We start from the raw sequence: 15,666 nt of genomic DNA, 5'->3' as shown, positions 1-15,666 counted from the left end.
GATATTACATTAAGTATATGTATGTAAGTGATTCAAATAGTAATGTATGATAAATTAAGTTTTGCCTAAACCATATTGTTTAGTGAATTTAGATAATTTTGAAGAGTTTATTGGCTTAGTCATTATGTCAGCAATCATTTCATTTGTACTTATATAATTTAGTTTAATTATTCCATCAGCGAGCTTTTCACGAATAAAATAATTCTTCACATCAATGTGTTTGGTGCGAGCATGATAGTTGTTGTTTGAAGCTAATTTGATTGCTCCTTGATTGTCGCAGTAAAGTTGCATTGAAGTTGCTGCAGTCTCAAAAAGTTCGTTTTCAAAGCGTTTCAGCCAAAGTGCTTCTTGTATTGCAGCTACCATTGACATAAACTCTGCCTCTGTCGATGACAATGCCACAGTGGGTTGCTTACGTGTGGCCCACGAAATTGCACCACTTTGCAAGACAAACACGTAACCGGTGGTAGAACGGCGTTCATCTTGGTCGCCTCCAAATCCGCATCACAAAATCCCACCATTTGATCATTATACATCTTCTTGTATGTTAATTTAAAATCTAAAGTACCTTTCAAATAGCGAAGAACTCTTTTCACGGCGGTCCAATGAGCTTTGCCGTAATTTGAATTAAAACGACTTAATGTACTCACGGCGTAACTAATGTCCGGGCGACTAATTTGTGCAGCATATATGAGGCAGCCTATGGCTTCTTGATATGGAATCGAAGACATTTCTTGTCGCTCTTCATTTGGCTTTGGACTCATATCCTTTGATAAATGCTGATTTGGGTCCATCGGCGAGCCCACAGGAGTACATTCACTCATGTTAAATCGCTGTAACACATCCAGTATATACTGCTTCTGATCTTAGGAGATCGATCCATCATTGCTGCGCGTGACATTCATGCCAAGTACCGATGTGGCGGGTCCCAAGTCCTTCATTTTGAATTGGGTAGATAAATCATCTTTAAGTTTCTTAATTATTACAATATTGCTTTCAAAAATCAAAATATCGTCAACGTATACAGCCAGTATCAAGATATTTTGCGCTGAGTTTGTGAAATAAATGCATTGATCAAAGTTTGACCTTTTAAACCCAAGTTTACTTATCAAGACCGAATTCAGCTTCATATTCCACATCCGACTGAACTGCTTTAGTCCATATAGGGATTTGCGAAGTCGACATACCCTAGTAGTTTGATCTTTAAAGCATTGTGGTTGGCGCATGTATATTTCCTCATCTAATTCGCCCTGTAGGAAAGCTGATACTGCATCCATCTGATGCACAATCAGGTTGTTGTTGTTGTTGTTGTAGCGATGAGGTTGCTCCCCGAAGGCTTTGGGGAGTGTTATCGATGTGATGGTCCTTTTACGGATACAGATCCGGTACCATAGCACCATTAAGGTGCTAGCCCGACCATCTCGGGAACGATTTATGTGGCCACATTAAACCTTCATGCCATTCCCTCCCTCCCCACCCCCAAGTTCCATGAGGAGCTTGGGGTCGTCAGAGCCTCGTCTGTTAGTGAAACAGGATTCGCCGCGGATAGGTGAGGTTGACAATTGGGTTTGGTGAAGCTATATATCACAATCAGGTCACATTTAACGGCAGTAGTCAAAAGAAAGCGGATCGAAGAATATCGCGCGACTGGAGAGTACGTCTCATCGTAGTCGATGCCTTTAACTTGCGAGTAGCCTTTCATGACTAGACGTGCCTTGTATCGGCTAACTATACCATCCGAGTTCTTTTTGATCTTAAAAACCCACTTAGACTCAATAGGCTTTCTTCCAGGTGGAAGATCTGTTAGCTCCCAAGTACCGTTTTGTATCAAAGCATTATATTCGCTTACCATAGCATCTTTCCATTCTTTACTATCTGCGCTATCCAGCGCCTCCCGAACGGTCAATGGCTCGTTACCGCAACCTGCTGTTGCTAATAGCACTAGTTGCGTTTCTGCATCGTTCGCCACGTTGCTTTCACCGTCAGATATTTGAATAGTGGATATCTCACCTGGTGATTGATGTTGAGGATTCGCCACCTCACTGCTATCGTCATCACCCTCACTGAATCCGAGAAAATCAGATTGATCACCAGATATATTATACTCAGGATAGTTCAATACTTCTTGTCGCGAAGTGTCTTCACTTGCATTGCGGCCCTCTGATTTGTTCTGGGATTCGTATCCCTCAAGGCGAGATAAGCCCTCACTTAATCCAATAGATTCATCTTCATCAGAATAGTCCGTGTCTTCGTCATCATTGATGATTTCGATCCGTTCAGCATTTTTGTTTCGTGTTACTGGTTTCTGTGCATATCGATCATCGGTATAACTATTTACATTTGATGTTGGATCTTCAAAAAATATAACGTTACGACTTACCACAGTCTTCTTTGTATATTTGTTATACAATTTGTAAGCTTTTGCTGTCACAGTAGCCCAACAAAATGCAATTTTGTGACTTTGAATCTAGCTTGCGCCGCTTTTCTTTTGGTATATGTACCATGGCCTTACATCCAAAGACCCTAACATACGACAAGTTTTGTTTTTGTTTTGTCCAAATTTCTTCTGGAGTGGTACATTTCATATCTCTACAGGGAATTCGATTAATTAAATACGCTGCAGTGGCTGCTGCCTCTGCCCAAAATTGTTTAATTAAATTCGCATCGTATAACATACATCGTACTTTTTCTATTAACGTTCTATTCATACGCTCGGCGACACCGTTTTGCTCAGGCGTATAAGGCGACGTATGCTGATGTATAATTCCATGCTTTTTGATAAATGTTTCAAACCTCCCATTACAGAATTCTCTGCCATTGTCCGATCGCAATATTTTTATAGTCGCGTTTTGTTGATTTTCAACTAATTCCTTGAAATTTGTAAATATATCGAAAACCTCATGTTGTTGTTGTTGTTGTTGTAGCGATTAGGTTACTCCCCGAAGGCTTTGGGGAGTGTTATCGATGTGATGGTCCTTTGTCGCATACAGATCCGATACGCTCCGGTAACACAGCACCATTAAGGTGCTGGCCCGACCATCTCGGGAACGATTTATATGGCCACATTAAACCTTCAGGCCATCCCTCCCTCCCCACCCCCAAGTTCCATGAGGAGCTTGGGGTCGCCAGAGCCTCGTCTGTTAGTGAAACGGGATTCGCCGCTCGAAGGGGAGGTTGACAATTGGGTTGGAGAAGCTATATATTGCGCTACACAACCCCTTGAATCCCTCATCTTTACTTTTCATTGGATAAACAAATACTTTGCGACTGAAGTCATCAACGAATGTCAGCATACATATATCTCGAACCCCCGAGTGATTTTGTTGACATGGGCCCACATACATCTGTATGTATAATTTGTAAAACTTCAGCGACGCGGTTACCCTTCTCTTTAAATGAAGCACGAGTTTGCCTACCTTGCGCACATACCGTGCACGAATCCAATTTTTCATTTTGTAACTCAAAACCTTCGGTCGACTCTTTTATACGATTCAAATTTGATTCACACGCATGTCCCATGCGTCTGTGCCACAAGTTGCGAGTCGCCGCAACGCCGTTGCACGTTTTCCGTAGTACAGCTTAGTCGATATAAATCGTCGACTAGCGGAGCAGTAGCCAATAATTTTCCATTTTGGTCGAAAATACGACAGTTTGCACTATTAAAAATCAATGTTTTACCTTGCTTGGCCACTTGACTTACAGACATCAAATTTGCTCATATTTTTGGAATGCATAAAACGTCTTTAACAATAACTTTATTGGCGCTGGACCAGCCCTCAGCTGAAATTGACATACTAATATCACCAACGCATTCCACTTTCAAACGCCCATTGTTACCCACAATTACTTCGTTTGAATTTGCTACATTGCGCTTACTTAAATTAGCTGAATGCATAATCATATGCGACGAAGTTCCCGAATCAATAAGCCATTCATTCTTTGTTGTTTTTGCAATTAAAGGTGTTTGTGCCAATAATACATTTTTAGTTTCCTTCTTAGATTTTAGCGGACATTTGTTTGCATAATGGCCTTTTTGGTTGCATTCAAAGCAAACGACATGTTTAACCTTTGATTTTTTCTGAAAATTTTTGTGCTTCTTTTAAACTAAAGCCAATGCTTCACCACCAGCAGGATCGTGTCTAATTTCTTGAAGTAAACTCGTACGCACCAGATCAGTTTTTAACGCTCTACCGCTGTTTGCAATTGCCATTACCATTGGCCGAAATTCATCAAGCAAACCGCTTAGCATAATTTACGCCACAATGTCATCAGGAATCTTTGTGCCGGATTTCTCTAGCTTTTTATGTGTGCTGGTCATCTTGTTAACGTAATCTTCCATGGACGAACAATCTGTTAATTCCAGCCGCATTAAATATTTAAGTAAATCCATTCGACGCAACACTCCGTTGTCTTCAAATGCGCTCTCAAGCGCTTTCCAAGCAGTGCTTGCATTTGCACAATTTTGTATATACGGATAATTAGACGGCTTTACTAGCAGCCCTAACGCTGATATGGCATGTAAATTTTTTGTTGCATCTTTTTCTGAACCTTCGACGCAAGGCCAGTACGCCTTCAACACAAGATATGATTTTGCAGCGAATTTCCAGGAATCGTAATTTTCCCGGCCTTTTAACAATTCGATTTTGTCCAGTCCCAATATTATTTCTTTCAACACGTGATTCTAACCCCAAAAATCACACCACTTGCTCGCCGCAATTAATATGTTCACAAATTTCGTATGTTGGACAAAAAGTTATTTTCGCCATCAGAAGGTGGCAAATTTGCTTATTCAATTATCTTCAAGGATAAAACGTGGGTGCCCATAACCTGTAGAAGTTTTAGTGGAAATTATATTAAAACACGTCTTACTAGGTTGAATAATTTGCCAAGAAGAAAGATTTATTTAAGAAGAATAGACAACCCTGCAAAAATTGTTGGATTACGTGTTCTATTTTCTTCATGTTGGAGTACTCTAATAATACTCCTTTCAATGCGTTTGCGGACCACCATCAGCCGATCATTGCTCGTTTTTTTAATGACCGTGATCACGACACGATGACGATCGAACAGAGTTGCCAAAAGTAAAATATTGCATACAAATAACTGACAATAAAATTTTACTATGGCAACTCTGATAAAATGCGCACTGGTTTTATGTATACATACTATAGTATAGAGAAATATTAGTTTCTTTATTCACGCAAAATGCGTTTGCGGACCACCATCAGCCGATCATTGCTTCATTTACTTTCATTTTAAATTAAATTCACTCCGATAATTCTTTCCGACACAATTCCTCTTTAATACTTTGGCACATGATCCTCTGTGGGTGCTCCATGGAGTACAACAGTGAAAGTACTTTGGAAAGTACTCTCACGTATGTACTCTATGGAATACTCACAAACAAAGCGAGAGTGGGATCACCTACTCCTCTCCTAGGACATCGCAATGTTAATTGGAGCACATTTTTTGTATGAATACAGATTAGATTTGGAACACTCCTATACTCCCAAAGGAGTATTCCTTACATTATTTATGGAGTACTCGCGTTTTTTGAAGGTAAAGTGCACATAAAAGAAAAAGGGTTGCCAAGTGTGTAAATTGTATCTCTCACTCTCATAGTTATATTACAACAAAGATCAACATATAAATCATTTAAAATCAGTTTTCAAAAGACTTGAAGAATATATTTAAATATCAAACCTTCAAAATGTACTCTCGGTGTAAATAAATTAAATTTTTTAAGTTACGAAATTTCAGGCGAAGGTATTAAACCATCTTTAGATAGAATTGAAATCATAACAAATTTTGAAACACATGCAATTAAAAATAAACTCAAACAATTAAATTGGACAAATGAAACTACAACAGCTTTCGAAAATGTTAAAAAACTCTTTGCTAAAAATACTTTACTTACACATTTCGACAAAAATGGTACTTTATCATTAGCAGTAGATGCGTCAAATGTTGCTATTGGAGCAGTTCTTCAACAAACTAGCAATAATATACAAGAACCCTTAGCTTATTTTTCAAGAAAATTAACTACAACAGAAACTAAATATTCAACATTTGATAGTGAACTTTTGGCAATTTATAATTCAATTAAACATTTTAAACATTTTCTTGAAGGTAGAACTTTTACAATTTATACTGATCATAAACCTTTAATTCATGTTCTAAATTCTAAAGTAGATAGATCTCCTCGTCAACTACGTCATCTTGAATATATTGCTCAATTTACAAATGATATTCAATATATACGTGGAAAAGACAACATAGTTGCCGACACACTTTCCCGTATTCCAGAAATAGATGCAATTTCAACTCAAGATATAAATTTAGAAACTTTATATAAAGAACAACAAACTGATACAATTTTACAAAAAAACATTTCTTATCGAAATTCTAAAAATAATTTAAAAGAAATTCATATTCCAGTTATTAATTTTAACATATGGTGTCATCACTACATAGCTGCCTACATTATTGCTAGCTACTTTATTTTCTATTCTTCTTTGTTAACTTTATTTCTATGTGTTCATCTCTCTCATTTGACTCTCTCTAAAAATGTATGTATCCATAATTCATTTTAAAAGACAAGGTTTGAATCATTTTCTGTAAACGTATGTATATAATTGAATTGAATTCGAGAACTTGAAGAATAAAGATTTATATTTCATATTAATTAAAATCTGTCTTGGTGCGACAGATTATCAGAAGTGAACCTAAACGATTTAACAGTTTTGCAGCTTAAAGAAGTGCTGCAAAAGCTAGAGCAGAAAACAAGCGGAAGTAAATCAGAATTAATTGGCAGGCTGCAGGAGTTGGACCAGGAGCTGGTAAACGGGGTTCTCGAGACGGTGATAGCAGAGCGAGCTGCATCAATGAAGTTTAACCAAGGTCAAGAGAGAAGTAATGCATCAACGACGAACGATTTAGAGGTAAGAAAGCAGTTGGAGGCACAGATAAGTGGCTTATGCAGTGCTGTCGACATGTTGACCACCCAAGTGCAAACACTTCGTGCATCGATGCTGAACTCTATAGGTACCACGGCATGTACGTATAGCAATGACAGCAGCGCACTATTTATTCCGCAGTCAACAGTCCCGGCATATAAGCAGATATACACACCGATGGTACAAAAAACGCTTCCAGAAATTTCGGAAGCATGCCAGTCAAACGTAGCATCTACTGTACAATCAAATGGGTTACATACGCTGCCGATAACATACACACCAGCAACGTCAACGTTCGCAGCGATGCCTGCTTTTAATAATATGGACATTACGTCACAGCCGTATACAATGCAGATATATGCGCCACCGTCGACGCAGCCGCAGCTAGCATCATGTGTATCAACACCGAGGATGCCGATTAACACACACCAATACGCAACTCAAATGAACACCATGCCATCAGGACAGGGAAATGCAGAGCGACTACAAAGAGAAACCTTCGTACAGCAGGCAAACGAATTTACAGCAGATATTCATTATGCAACTTTATTGCAACAGGGCACATACATAAGACCGCGATATACGCCGAGCGATATTACCAGAGTTCGATCCATGTGACAATGTATACTCATCAATGCAGTTTGTTGAAAGAATTGAGCAATTAAGAAGTTTGTATCGTTGGGAAGATATTCTGTTAACTTTTGCAGCTCTCAGTAAACTTAAGGGGGTTGCAAAGCGATGGGCAGATGCGCAGCCAGTATTTCGCAATTGGAGCGATTTGGTAAGTCAATTTTTAACAGATTTTCCTTATATTCGAAATTCAGCTGACGCTCATATTCGGTTAATGAGTACAAAAATTGGAAAAAAGGAGTGTTGTGGAGTTTTACTATGAAATGTTAGCGATAGGAAGAAAATAAGTTATCGATGACTCTGCGATAATACGATACATAATAAATGGATTAGATGGTGAAGGCTTGCGCAAAAACCTTAGCGCAATGCAATTCTCGAAATGTGCCGATTTACTGCAATCGATTTCCAACATATCAACGAATACAAATCAAAACAAATATAGTGAAAAGGGCAGATAAAACGTTCTCATTAAATAATTCGGAAGAAATTAACAAAAGGGCAACCGGCTTTAATTGCAGAGAAAGGGGGAATATTTCGAGAAATTGCAGTAAGCCGCAAAATAAGCGTGATGGCAAACAAAGTGAGCGCATTAATCAGGTATTAGAAGAATATGAGGGTGATGAATCAAGTGCGCCAGTAAATAAGGTGACGCCAGGTAGGTTATGCAAGGAGTTGTGCAAAGATATCGTCTTAGTAGGAAATAACGCAGTAAAATGCAAGACACTTATTGATTCAGGCAGTTGCAAATCATTACTAAAACGATGTATTGCAATACAGTGCTGGGTGGATTTTGGTGAATGTAAAGAAAAATTGAACGGGTTTGCAGGTGGCGAAACTTCGTGTTGTGAGAACTTAACAATAAAAATTAAAATGGATGATGTCACGAGATCGGTCGAAATGCTAGTTGTGAATGATTCACTAATGGCATATGATGCCATTGTGGGAATCGATGTATTGTCAAAGGGTAAAGTAATTATAGAGGGTGGTTGTTGCAGTATTATGACGATCCGGAAAGATGTTTTAGACATCGGCGATAAGTTACAGGCAGGTATGGAGGGAAATCTTGTCAAATTGGCAAACGCGTATGCGGATTGTTTTGGGGAAAGGCTTCCGGAGTTGGGTAAGTCTAAGTGTTTTAAAATGGAAATGAAAGTTACCTCGACAAATCCAATTTTCAAGAAGCCGTATAACATCCCTATCCCGAAGCAAAATATTGTAGAGGCAATAGTTAGGGAATTATTGGAATTAGGTATAATTCGTAGGTCAAACTCACTTTACGCATCGCCAATCGTTTTGGTGCGCAAGCAAAATGGAGAAGAGCGGTTGTGTGTAGACTACCATGAGTTAAATGCGGTCACAGAGAAGCAACCGTGGTTGATGTCCACTGTGGATGGGGTGCTGGCTACACTCTCGGGAAAGAAGTTTTTCACAACCCTTGACCTTATGTCAGGGTACTATCAAATAGAGTTAGAAGAGAAAGCCAAACCATTCACGGCATTTGTCACCCATAATGGTCACTTTGAATTTAATAGGATGGCATTCGGGTTACGTAATGTGCTATGTACTTTCCAGAGGATGATGAGCCAACTTGTTGCTCCGTTAGGCAAGAGCGTCGTGAGTTATGTAGGCGAGGTAATAATAGCAACGCATACTGAAGAAGAGAATTTGTATTATTTGGAGGAGTTTTTGAAAATTATTCGAGGTGAGGGATTAACGTTGAGACTTTCAAAGTGTCCTTTCATGAGAAGAGGGGTAACGTTTTTGGGTCATGAGGTCAATGCAGATGGGATTAAGCCGGGGAGTCGGAAGTCATTGGCAATAAACAAGTATCCAAAGCCGAGTAGTCAGTTGGAAATAAGACGTTTCTTAGGTTTAACCGGATTTTTTCGGAAATTTGTTCCAGGTTACGCATTTATCGCTAAACCCCTTACACAGCTTACGAAGAAGGGCACAGAATTTCTGTGGGGACCCGAGTGTGAACTGGCTTTTAGTAACCTTATAAAAGCAATTACGAAGGAGCCAGTGCTCGCCATTTATGACGTCAACAAAAGACATGAATTACATACTGACGCATCGAGTGTTGGCCTAGCCGCTATACTTCTGCAAGGGGATCATAATGGGTTAAAACCAATTGCATATTTTAGTCGTGCATGCAGTACGCAGGAAAAGAATTATCATTCGTATGAATTAGAGGTTTTAGCTATAGTTGAGGCATGTGAGCGATTCAAAATGTTCCTTCTGGGTAAGTCATTCATCATTGTCACTGACTGCCACTCAATGACGACCGCGGAAATGGGCAAACCGATGGCACCGAGAATTGCACGGTGGCTGTTAAAGCTTCAGGAATATGACCATGAACTCATGCATCGCGCAGGGGTATCTATGGGTCATGTCGATGCTATGAGTCGGGCACCAGTCGAAGATACACAGAAGATAGAGGACGTTACAGGCAAGGTTTTGTCATTGTCAATAGCCGAATGGGTGTCAACGATGAAGAGGAAAGATGATAAGCTTTACCAAATAGTCAAGATCTTGCAAGGAACAGAGTTTTCAGATCAACGTAATAAAATCAACGCCGAATATGTTTTAAAAGGTCATCGCCTGTTTCGGAAAACTGATGGTGGAGAGCTACTCTTGGTTATACCCAAAGGCATGCGTTGGCGTATTGTAAAGTTGTGTCATGACGATATAGGTCACCCAGGGGTAGACGGGACTGTGAAAAGAGCGTTACAACATTTCTGGTTCCCACGGTTGCGGAATTTCGTTAAGGGTTTCATAAGTTCGTGCATTGAGTGCTGCTTCCACAAAAAACCATCACGAAAGCAATGCGAGTTGTATGGGATGGAGATTCCTCCACTACCGTTCCATACCCTGCACATGGATCATCTCGGTCCTTTCATCAAGAGTCGACATGGGTATGAGTACGTTCTCGTGGTCGTTGATGCCCTCACGAGATATTCCGTCATTATACCAACAAGATCAACTAAAACTAAGCCTGTAGTTGATGCCTTAAATCAATTAACTCTGTATTTCGGGTTACCACAACGGATCGTCACAGATCGGGGAACTGCATTCACGTCGTTCTGTGAATCTCATTGTATACAACATATCAAGGTGGCTGTACGGACTCCCCGTTCAAATGGGTAGGCGGAGCGCATCAATCAAGCTGTTTTATCATTTCTGAAGCCGTCAACGGATGATCCCCGTGACTGGGATACGCATATTCGAAGGCACCAGTGGACTTTGAACACAAAAATAAATGCGACAACCAAGTTCGCTCCAATGGATCTTATTTATGATTTTCCTCTTCGCGATTTAAGTGGGAATAAGCTATTGGCCGCTTTGCACAATGATAATGAGGAATTGCGCATGAATGGTAGACGAAGTGAAGCTATTCAAAACATCGAAGTAGCCCGACAGACATGGAAGATTACATTCGACGCGAAGCATAGTAAACCATTCCATATAAGGAAGGAGATCTGGTCGTACTTGAAGCACCACCACCAAGTACGGGTGAGTCAAGAAACTTCAGCCAAAGTTTAAGGGGCCATACTGCGTGAAGAAAGTCGTGAGGTATTACAGATATGTGGTCGAAGATGTGGACGGAAGACAATGTACTCAGCGGAGAGATAGTACTGTTGCCTCTTCAGACAAAATGAAACCGTGGTGTGCCTTGTTTCCTGAAATCGATGTTACAGGTGATTCTGAAGAAGATGGCGACACCGAATGAACTCATGTTAAGTTTCTGTCAGGAGAGGCCGAGCTGTAATCACTACATAGCTGCCATCATTATTGCTAGCTACTTTATTTTCTATTCTTCTTTGTTAACTTTATTTCTATGTGTTCATCTTTCTCAATTGACTCTCTCTAAAAATGTATGTATCCTTAATTCATTTTAAAAGACAAGGTTTGAATCATTTTCTGTAAACGTATATAATTGAATTGAATTCGAGAACTTGAAGAATAAAGATTTATATTTCATATTAATTAAAATCTGTCTTGGTGCGACATGGTGTGATGTTTTTCTACAACCTTTTCGACCTTATGTTCCACATTCTATGATAAGAATTATATTTGACAAAATTCACTCATTATCTCATCCAAGTATAAGAACAACTAGAAAATTAATTCAAAATAAATATTATTGGCCTAACATGCGTAAAGAAATTAACGATTGGACTTCATCTTGCATCAATTGTCAAAAATCCAAAATTTCAAAACTAACTCTCCTATTCAAAAACTTCAAATACCATCAGGTCGTTTTGAACATATTCATATGGATATTGTTGGACCTCTTCCAGTTTCAAATGAAAATTCTTATATTTTAACAATTATTGATAGATTTTCACGTTGGCCTGAAGCTTATCCACTTAAAGATATTTCAACAAATACTATAGTAAAAACTTTTATTCAAAATTATATACCACGATTTTGTATACCATTGAATATTACGGTAGATCAAGGTTCACAATTCACCTCAAAATTTTTTACGGAATTAACTAAACTTTTAGGTTCTCATAAAATTCATACATCTCCTTACCATCCCCAAGCAAATGGCATGATAGAGAGATTTCATCGAACTTTAAAAGCAGCAATTATAGCATCAAACTACTCCGTTCATTGGTCTGACATTCTACCATTCATTCTACTTGGTTTACGAACTTCTATTAAAGAAGATTTAAAATGTTCATCTGCTGAACTTGTTTATGGCCAAGCACTTAAAATACCTGGTGAACTAATTGTTTCAAATAGTAATAAAGAACATGATTTTTCTAATAACACTCTTCAAAAAATAAGAGAATATTTTTCGCTTGTTCGTTCTAAAGTTTTCCATCATAACAAAGAAAACTTTTTCGTTCCTAAAAAATTAGAAAATTGTGAGTATGTTTTTGTCAAAGTTCTTCGCAAATCTAATTTAGAATCACCTTATGAAAGACCTTTTAAAGTTATTTCTAAGAAACATAAAACATTTACAATTCAATACAAAAATACTACTAAAAATATTTCAATTGATTTACTTAAACCAGCAAACATACTTATTAATACTAATTTAAATACAAATACATTAAACAACAAAAAACAAAAAAAGGTTACATTTAATATTAATTAATAATTTGTTTATCTTAAACTTTCTTGGAGGGGGAGTAAATATAGTGTTAACTACTTTGTATTCTTTACTTTATTTTTGAAATAATTTTTAATTGAGTTTTCGTGTTAACTTAAAATTTTTGAATAACTTAAAAAAAGAAAATTCTAATTAGTTGGAAAATATTTAAACCATTGTGTACCTATACAAGTGTGTCGGCTAAGCGATAAACGTCAAAACTACAAACAGCCTCGCTCACCTGATACAAATCTCAGGTCTAGAGTTGCATTTTTGGTACTTAAGAGTACTTTAAGCTGAGTTGCATTTGATAGTTTAATAAAACTTTGTAGTATTTACAGATGAAATAGTTGAATATATTTCCGCGGAAATAAGAATACTAGAAGATTTGTAGCCTGCAACAATGCGGAAACATACGGAAAGCAAAATTTATTTAGAGTCAAAATATAAAGCGCTACATGTGTAACATGGACAAATTTCACTTCTAAGGCTGTTTACACCAATGCATAAGGGCAAAATTATATACACGCTTTGGTCGCTTCAAAGCAAAGATAACGTACGGCGTTTCATTGTTTTTCTTCTCTTATATTTTTTGTCGAGGGAGCCAATAAGGTTTCAGTACTGGTGTGTGTGAACTATATTTAAAAAAAACACGAAATACAAGAAAAATACAACGTAGTTCATTCAAAACAACCAAGCCAGTTTGTATTTCGATAGGATTTTTTGACATTAGGCCGTGTTTTCTTTATTTTTTCTGACAAATGAAAATTTTGTTTTTAGTTTCAAAATTTTTAGCATAAAAACAAAACTAAATTCAAAGTGTAAATTGTGTGTGCAAATGAGTTTTCAATAAGTGTACATTTTTCAGTTTCTCATAGTTAAGGAATTGACCTCCAGATTCTTGTGTTACACAAATATAGTGAACTTGGGTACAGAAATTCAAATTAAAAAGATTTTCACAATAATTTGAAAAACTCTACGTTTTCTCTGCTTTTTACACTTAAAGGAAAGTAACCCTCCGTAATGAATTAAACTTTTAATGAAAATCAATAACTCTCAACTGAGCACTTTTCGCCATGATATAAAAATGCTGTGCAACAGGAGCAACACTTTTGTGACCACATAAACCCTGTTTCAATCTTTTACGTCTCTGCACAGAACCCTAATTGACCGTTTTCAACCGAACCAACAATGGCAACCCAGATTTTCCCGTTATGCTCACTTAAGCGAGTGCCTGTCAGAAAGAAGTCAACACACTTGTTCTTGTACACTATGATTTAAACTCAAAAATAAACAAAAATAAATTTTATATTTCAAACCGAGAAACATACCAACCTGAATGTTGATATACATACATAGAAATACATCATTTTAAATTATATGTATTTTGAAATAGAATGATTGGCAGGGACTTAAATTAACTCACCGTCTGGGAATCATTTTACGCTCTAAACAACATGTCATCGATATTGTGCCGAATGTTGACATCACTAAGCTGTTAGTAAATAATCAACAACAACAACACAGTAAACAGCCAAAGTTATGTACATGCACACATAACCAGCAGCTCGAAGGGAAGAGCTATCTCACACACATGCACATGTAGTCCTCAGACGAAGTAGTTACTCAAACACACACCCGCATATGGCTGTAAAAAACATAAACTACAAAAATGCACGTATATAGAGGGTAACCAAGCAGGAGATACACACGTTCTAGAAGGTGAAACGTCTATACCTTAGGAGATATATGCGAACGAAGCAACGGAGAATATAAAAGCAGCGCAAGCTGAGGAATAACTAATCAGTTTTGATTTAAACACGCTATTGGTTGTGAAGTATAATTGTAAAGTACTACTCCCAAAGTAATTTAAATAAATTCCAGTTAACAATACTGAATATTGGAGTGATTTATTCAACAGTTTAGCGATTCCAATGTTAGCAGAAGGTGCATAATATCAGAGATCTCCAGAATTTGTTACAATATATTAATTATGCTTCTTGGTATGAACTGAACACTGTTGTATGACTTCCCTGGAATAATTGTTGGATTATGTGTTCCATTTATTCATGTTGGAGTACTATCAAAATACTCCTTAGCAAACCACCATCGGCTGATCACTGCTCTTGTTTTAACGATCACGATCACCATACGATGGCGATTGAACAGTGTTACCAAAAGTAAAAGAGCAATTGGCTTGTTCTTAGGCACAAAAGTAAAATAATACACGATTCACACATTCATGTTACTATCCGCATTTAATGTAGTTTTTCTATCATAAATTATAAGATTCAGTCAAGACTTCTTGCATTATCCTATAGTCATTGGAAACAAAGATATGATACATACATAGCTTCAGTCAAATCTTTAGAGCACAAATCAAATTTAAATTGCAGTTGAATCTTTGTCCAGTTTTTACTGACTCAGTCCATACTTCTGTGAACTAGCAATTTGTTTTAAAAGTTTAACATTCGTAGGGTCTGACAAATGGCGAAAAAATCATGGCACGTAAAGTTTGCAAAATTAAATTGCACGATCATAATGTGCGTCATGTTTTCCACATCGAAACGATTCCTTTCGTCCGTCCATTACGAATTTAGTAATGAAAACACTTGCTCACAGTTAGCGTTATGAGCTGGAATGGAAAAAAAGAACTGAACGATTTTCAAAAGCTCATAAACACAGCCACATTCGGATTCGCACGCTTTTCTCTCGTGTTACTTCGAATTTAGTAAAGTAGTTCGAGGCGCAGTTTAGAGAGTACTGTACCGCAGATACGCCACAGAGCGGTTTTTCTAGAGTACCTTGGCATATTATCTTCTGTGGGTGCCCCATGGAGTACTACTCTGAAGGTGTTTTGAAAGTACTCTCACGTAATTATTCCATGCAGTACTCACAAACGAAGCGTGAAAAGGAGTAGGTGATTTTCTCCTAGGACATCGCAATGGTAATTTTACCAAATATTTTGTATGAATT

The 15,666-nt window shown here is 37.7% G+C and overlaps 1 protein-coding gene across 1 annotated transcript in view; it reads left to right on the top strand.

The window, feature by feature from the left end:
• The window catches only part of Bmcp (uncoupling protein Bmcp mitochondrial), a 106,920-nt gene extending 92,349 nt beyond the window's left edge, over positions 1 to 14,571 (top strand). The window contains exon 7 of the mRNA XM_067791544.1: positions 14,087 to 14,571. The gene's annotated coding sequence lies outside the window, so the exon portion shown is untranslated. The remainder of the gene's footprint in view (positions 1 to 14,086) is intronic.
• Positions 14,572 to 15,666: the final 1,095 nt, after the last annotated feature.

Source organism: Eurosta solidaginis, chromosome 5 (genome assembly GCF_040869045.1).
Source record: "Eurosta solidaginis isolate ZX-2024a chromosome 5, ASM4086904v1, whole genome shotgun sequence".
NCBI classification, from domain to species: Eukaryota; Metazoa; Arthropoda; class Insecta; order Diptera; family Tephritidae; genus Eurosta; species Eurosta solidaginis.
This window is presented reverse-complemented; position numbering and strand designations above follow the sequence as displayed.